We start from the raw sequence: 6,000 nt of genomic DNA, 5'->3' as shown, positions 1-6,000 counted from the left end.
GGCAATATAATGAGGCTGGTAGCTTGGTTATATTTCGAGATCTCATGTAAGTTCATTCTTTTAATTTGGAAAAAATCATGTAATCATCATCTTACATCATACTGGTAAAATGAGAAACCTGGTGACCCAACTGCCAGCCCCAGAGGTGGTCTATGCTCTTACCCCTGTAAGTGTCACCCGTGGCTTATGTGAATAACCTCGGGTACATGGGCTTCTTTCAGTGTTCAGGAAGGTCAGTGCCCAGGCACACAAACACTTCAGGGACAGAGGCTGAGCTCACCCACAGCAGGGCTGAAAAGCATTGCTCTGGGAGGGTGCTGGTACCTCTCACTGCCTGGGCGAAAGGACTTGTGGCACCGAGCAGCCCTCACAATGAGAAAACCACTTGCAAGATGTGCTCCGTGCAGCATCTCACACACACCTGCCCCCAGCCACCGAATGTGGAGTGCTGTGGATGGCACCCCATGTCCACTGCTGCACGGACGAGTGCTCGGAGGCTGCTAAATCACACTCTTGTCCCTAAACTTTTCTGCCTGAACAGGGTACAGATGATTTGCAGGGTGAAGCCGATTCAGGTCTGCCAGCCTTCTCTCCTCCGTGAACCTCTCCTGCTTTTCTGCAAAGCTATGGCCGTGGGAGGAGCGTCAGCTCCCTCTGTTCTCAAAAACCCCACATGTTTCTGAGAATGCACTGAACTGAGCGTGCGGAACTGCAGCAGCGATGAAGGAGAAAGATCCCGTTCACGGTTAGGGTGTGTGCTGTTATTCCTCAGTACTTGTAGACAGTGAATGAAATTCTGATCAAGACTGTGCAAAGCTGCAGCCTCCTGGCAGAGCCGTGCGCCGCAGCTCCGCGGGCAGAGCCGGCGCGGCAGGTGCCCCGGGAGGTGCCCCGGGAGGTGCCCCGGGAGGTGCCCCGAGGGAGGTGCCCCGGGAGGTGCCCCGGGAGGTGCCCCGGGAGGTGCCCCGAGGGAGGTGCCCCGGGAGGTGCCCCGAGGGAGGTGCCCCGGGAGGTGCCCCGGGAGGTGCCCCGGGAGGTGGGTGAGCTGCGGCTGGCAGCGGGGCTCCAGCGGGATTGCTTTCTCTATCCTGTTTAAATGGACTGCCACAACTACAGAAGAGAGAAGCTGGAATTTTGCTTAAACACAACCACTCTGCTCTAATTAAGCGTTGAGAGTAACATTAATTCCCCAAGAAAACTTAGCAGAATTTCAGGCAAAATGTGGAGACTCCCAAGGGCACCTTCATGGGGCACCGGGCAGCTAAGGTGTGCTACTACCCCTTCTCGCAAGAGCTGTACTGGTCACTGCTGCTGCTACCGGCTGCCGCGCTGGTCCCTGTGCTGCAAGCAAAAACCCAACCCCCAACCATAAAGTCTTTTCACTTTGCAAATTCAGTGAGTCGTAGCTTTGCAGCAAAAAAAAAAAAAAAAAAGAATGCATAGTTTTTAGATGTTCTTTTGGCTTTCAGAGAGGGCGCGCAGGCGATGCCCCCCCGCACCGCAGGGGAGAGGGTGCTCCGCCGGGGCATCCACGTGGCAGCGGGGCGGGGCGGCGGGCTCGGCCTCGGCCCCAGCCCCCGCTCAGCCCCCGGCCGCCGCCGCGCTGTCCCGCCGGGGCCCCCGCGGCGTGGGGACGCGGGGCGCTGCTCCCTCCCTGCCTGCCTGCACGGCTGCAATTGCACCTGCTTGGAGACAGTGATTAAAATTAAAACACAACAGATAGTATTTTATTTTTTGGGTGGAAGGGGGGGTGTAGTGGGAGCGGTTGCGGGGACCAGGGCTTGGAGATGGGGGGACGCTGGAGGAAAAAGAAAGGGCAATGGGGGAAATGGCTGGTATACAGGAATAGCGGCGGCGAAGACCGTGTTCTCACGGCGGTAGCGTGGCCGAGCGGTCTAAGGCGCTGGATTAAGGCTCCAGTCTCTTCGGGGGCGTGGGTTCGAATCCCACCGCTGCCAGCGGCTCTTTTTCTTCCGCGGGCCGCCGCCGCCGTGGCGCCCCCTGGCGGCCGCGCCGCCGCCCGCCTGGCGGCGAGAGCATTGTGGGTAGGAGGAGGGCCGCGTCCCCACGTGCCGGCCGGAGTGACACCGACATGGCCGCTGCCTGAGCCCGCCCGCCGCGCCGCACCACCACCGGGGAGCCGGCGGCACCGCTGCACGCCCCGGCTCGCCGGCAGGTACGCGGTGGCAGCACCGCTTTTGCCTCTGCCCGGGTCCCACGTATGCGGCAGGGACCCTGCGGGGGGCGGCCGGGAAGGAGGGCGGCCTGGGCTGAGGTGGGCTTCGCCCGGGGAGGGCGGCGGGGACCGGGACTCTCTGAGGATCCGGCGCCTCGGCGGGTACCGGCGGCGCGCGGCCGCAGCCGGCCGGGCGGGGCCCTGACAGGAACCGGTGCGGGTCGGGGCCGCCGTGGCGGGGCCCGCGGAGGGAGCGGGCGGGGGTCCGGGCAGAGGCCGCGGCCCCTCGGGTCTCCCCCCCCGGCGGGCCAGTGGGTGCCGGCCGGCCCTCTCGGCGCTGTAAAGCGGCGGCACCGGCCGGCCTGGGGCCCTTCCCCCAGCTCCGCCTCCTGCCCTGGAAGGGCGCCGCTCACACTCCCCGGAATGCAGCCGGCTGCCCCTGCCTGGGCATCGGCTCCGAGGGGACCGTGGCAGAGCCCTGCCGCGCCGGGGGACGAGGCGCCGATCCCTCCTGCTGCTGGGCGGGTTTGCTTCATCCCCGCCGATGTGAGGTGCGGGTTTGGGCGGCTGGCCGTGGGCTCCCCCCCGCGGGTCCCCCTTCCCTGCGCTCCCCCGCTGCTGCCCGGCTGCTGTGTCAGGAGGAGGGAGGCTCGGGAGCTGCCAGAAATGAAGCAGCCGTTGTCAGCGGGGAGCGCTGGGGTGCGCGGGGCTGGCGGCTGAGCCCCACCGAGGTGTGGGTGCTGCCTGCGCGGGAGACGGGGCTTGGCACCGCGACCTGCCCCGGTCCGGGGCACAGCAGCGAGCAGAGCTGGCCTGGCACTTCACTACGGAAATGTTGAGGTGTTAAAGAAAGGTTCATGCTTAATGCAATCTCTGAAATCCTGACGGTGTGTTTCAGTGACATCACCTCCAAAGAGGTCCTGGTGCAGAGGAGCCCTCTTTGGGTTCCCAACCAGAAGATGACTCTGCAAAGCTGCTTGCAGATGAGCAAAGCATGGAGAAAATAAGGCAAATAATTGGGTCAAAATTGTAATTATCATAAATGTCAGGAAGGTGCTTCAGCTTTTTTTGCAGCTTCCATTTTACTCTGTGCCATGGGCCGCCTTGAGCTAGAGGATTGCTGCTGGGGCAGGACTGAGGGACCCCTTACAGAAGAAAGTCCAGGTGCCAGAGGAAGTTATGGTAGTGATTCAGGAGATGGCACTTTTCCCACTTTGCCAGTTCATTATCTATGCTTTAAGGCACTAATGCAGCAGGAGTTCCTGGCTTTCCCTGAACTGCATAATTATGAAGAATATTTCATGTTTCAGTGTTGGCACTTTGGGGGTCCATTATTACTGATAAATTTAGGTATCAGTGAAACGCTGGAGCATTTCTTGCAGGCCTGGCTAAAAGTCAGTGTGTGTCAGATGACAGGCAGATTTACAATTTTCCTTCTTAGAGTTGTATTGAAGTCTTGGTAATAAAAATAAGAAAAGATATCTCTTGTACCCAGCTGCCCTTCTAAGTCAGACTCAGAGGTAGGTTTCAGTTGCTTCATCACTGATTTTCACAGTTCTCTAACCACAATATTTTTCTTCATTGGTTCTAAATTGATGATGTTACGGGCAGCTAATGAGCAGCTTCATTGGTCCTAGCGTTGGTCACATTGCAGGAGAAATGAGCAGATTTATATCTCTTGCCCTTCTGCAAGCTGTCCTAAAGGTTAATGATTCATACTAATAACGTGCATTATATTTTGATTTGCACCGTAAATGAAAGTTCCTTCTAAAAGAAAACAGTTCTACCAAAAGGAAATTCGAAACTGCTGACCATGTTTGCTGTCTCCTAGTGTTTAATTGCATTCAATAACTCTTGTGGTGTCTATATATATATGTATATATGACAAATGTAGAAATGAACACCACCATATATGTATATACTGTAGACGTGGAATTGCATCTGTATGCCTTCAGTGAAAGCTTCATTCTGATTCAGAGGATTCCTTCAAGTTGCATGAGTATTATAAATTGTGCTGGGACACACTGCTTCCTATTTATAGGCCTGTCAATCCAATAAAAGGAACTGTAGTAATTCTTTATCCTTAAATAAATAAGAAAAAATGTAATCCTGTAATACAACATTTTCCTTGAGTACAGACAGCTGGATTCACAAAGAGATTTCGTGTATAATTGCGTAAGCAGCATTAGATGAGGGACCAAAAACCAGGTCCTTCGGACTAAGTTTCTCTTTCTCTCCTTAGCCCATGGAATCTTAATTTATCTTCTGGAAAGTGGAGTAACTTTCCCAGGAGAGAGAGAACAAGCTAGCATATAATATACTTGGCACTCGGGCTGTCAAGAAGGGAAGGATGGTTCCCAGTCTTCTCGGGGGGGTGGGGGCAAGGAAGGAGGGTTTAGACTCAAGTCACCCTTCTGGGTGTTACCACATGCTCTCACACATCTTGGGCATCCTCCTGTCATCAGCTCTGTTCTGAATGAAAACTGCAGTTGTTCCATTTTGTGCAGAGCTATCAGGCTGGCTTTGTGTGAGCCTGCTGTATCAGGCCACCCAGGGGACATGAGCAGAGAAAGCAAAATTGGAACTGACAAATCTCATTTCTTTAAAATAACATATTCATGTATGTATTTCTGGGAAGAACCGAGTGCCTGATCACAGAAAACACTCTGATATCAATCAGATACCACATATTCAAGGCTGTGCAGTAGCAGCCCCAGCCCCTAGTTAAGATACTGGCTTTTTGTTCTGAAGGTTTTTCATTTCTACAAAATTATTTCAAATATGAGTCTGAAATATTATTAAGTGGTAAATTTTCAAATGCAGTGTGTGGTGGGAAGAGCCAGGGATATCCTGGTGCATAAAGGAATGGAAGATTCCAGTTCAGTACTGGAAGGGGTGCTTTTTTAGTGGTGGAGAACCTGTAAGTGAAAAATACAGAATCGTATTTCTAGGTGGAATGGCAGAAACAGTGTAAATAAACCAGAGTTGTTGCCTGAATGGAAATTTGCCCATGTAGTGATGTTAATAGCACTCATATCCAGAATGCCTATTCAGTCTCTCCAAATGATTTCTTAAATAACTGTATGTATATTAAGGTGATGTTTTGAGAAGCCTGTACATCTGTTGAAATATACTGAGCCACTTAAATTGTGCCTTGGCTTGTGTATTTGAAAAAAACCACCACCATCTTGGATGTAACATGGGTGCTGGCTTCCCTGTCTTGCAACTTCTCTATTGCTAGCTGATCCTGGATGCTGCCTCTTTCTCTCCCTCCATAAGAGGTCCAGGAAAGAAGGAAGCTGGCATCTAGTAGAAGAGAGTGAGGAGTTCCTGAACATAGGTCTTATTTCTTGGCCTGATCGTCTTTGTTGTTAAAATTTTCCGTGGTCAGTTTGTGAGAGGTCTGATTTTTTAATGCCTATCTTGACCAATACTGGCTGATTAATGGTGTCTTAAACGATCTATCTGGACTAATTAACACTGTTGCAGTGGCATCCCAAATAATCTGTAAATCCTTTTGTTTGATTTCAGCAGGAAGCACTATTGTTGCTTTAGCTGAGGGATCATTTTTTATTCAGAGGTCTGAACCAGGCATGACAGACTCCAGCACTGGGTTGAACATGATGACTTTCTGTTCTAGAGCACCCAGTCCCCAGTTAATATCAGAGTCTTATTTTCTTTAGAGTTGGTGTGGTTCTGAAGTAGAATCTGTTGTTCTGCTGATTTTAAAGGACTCCAGGAGAGGCCAAGGAGTGTATTTTGGAGCTCTCATTTAGCAATACAGTCTGAAGAGTGGTAGGTCAGGAGACAAGGCTGCAATGTGT

General features: G+C 52.8%; 1 protein-coding gene and 1 non-coding gene across 4 annotated transcripts in view; both read left to right on the top strand.

Moving 5' to 3' along the window:
* Positions 1-725: 725 nt before the first annotated feature.
* Positions 726-6,000, top strand: part of POLR3E (RNA polymerase III subunit E) — a 31,664-nt gene continuing 26,389 nt past the window's right edge. The window contains exon 1 of one of the 3 annotated variants that reach the window (XM_064461737.1): positions 726-745. The gene's annotated coding sequence lies outside the window, so the exon portion shown is untranslated. Of the gene's footprint in view, positions 752-2,055; positions 2,177-6,000 lie in introns of those variants that run through there. The other 2 variants (XM_064461735.1, XM_064461734.1) reach the window with 2 other exon arrangements.
* TRNAL-AAG (transfer RNA leucine (anticodon AAG)) lies at positions 1,877-1,958 on the top strand. Its single transcript has one exon. It is a non-coding gene; the product is annotated as a tRNA-Leu (tRNA).

This window comes from Phalacrocorax carbo, chromosome 10 (genome assembly GCF_963921805.1).
Source record: "Phalacrocorax carbo chromosome 10, bPhaCar2.1, whole genome shotgun sequence".
In the NCBI taxonomy this organism is placed as follows: domain Eukaryota; kingdom Metazoa; phylum Chordata; class Aves; order Suliformes; family Phalacrocoracidae; genus Phalacrocorax; species Phalacrocorax carbo.
This window is presented reverse-complemented; position numbering and strand designations above follow the sequence as displayed.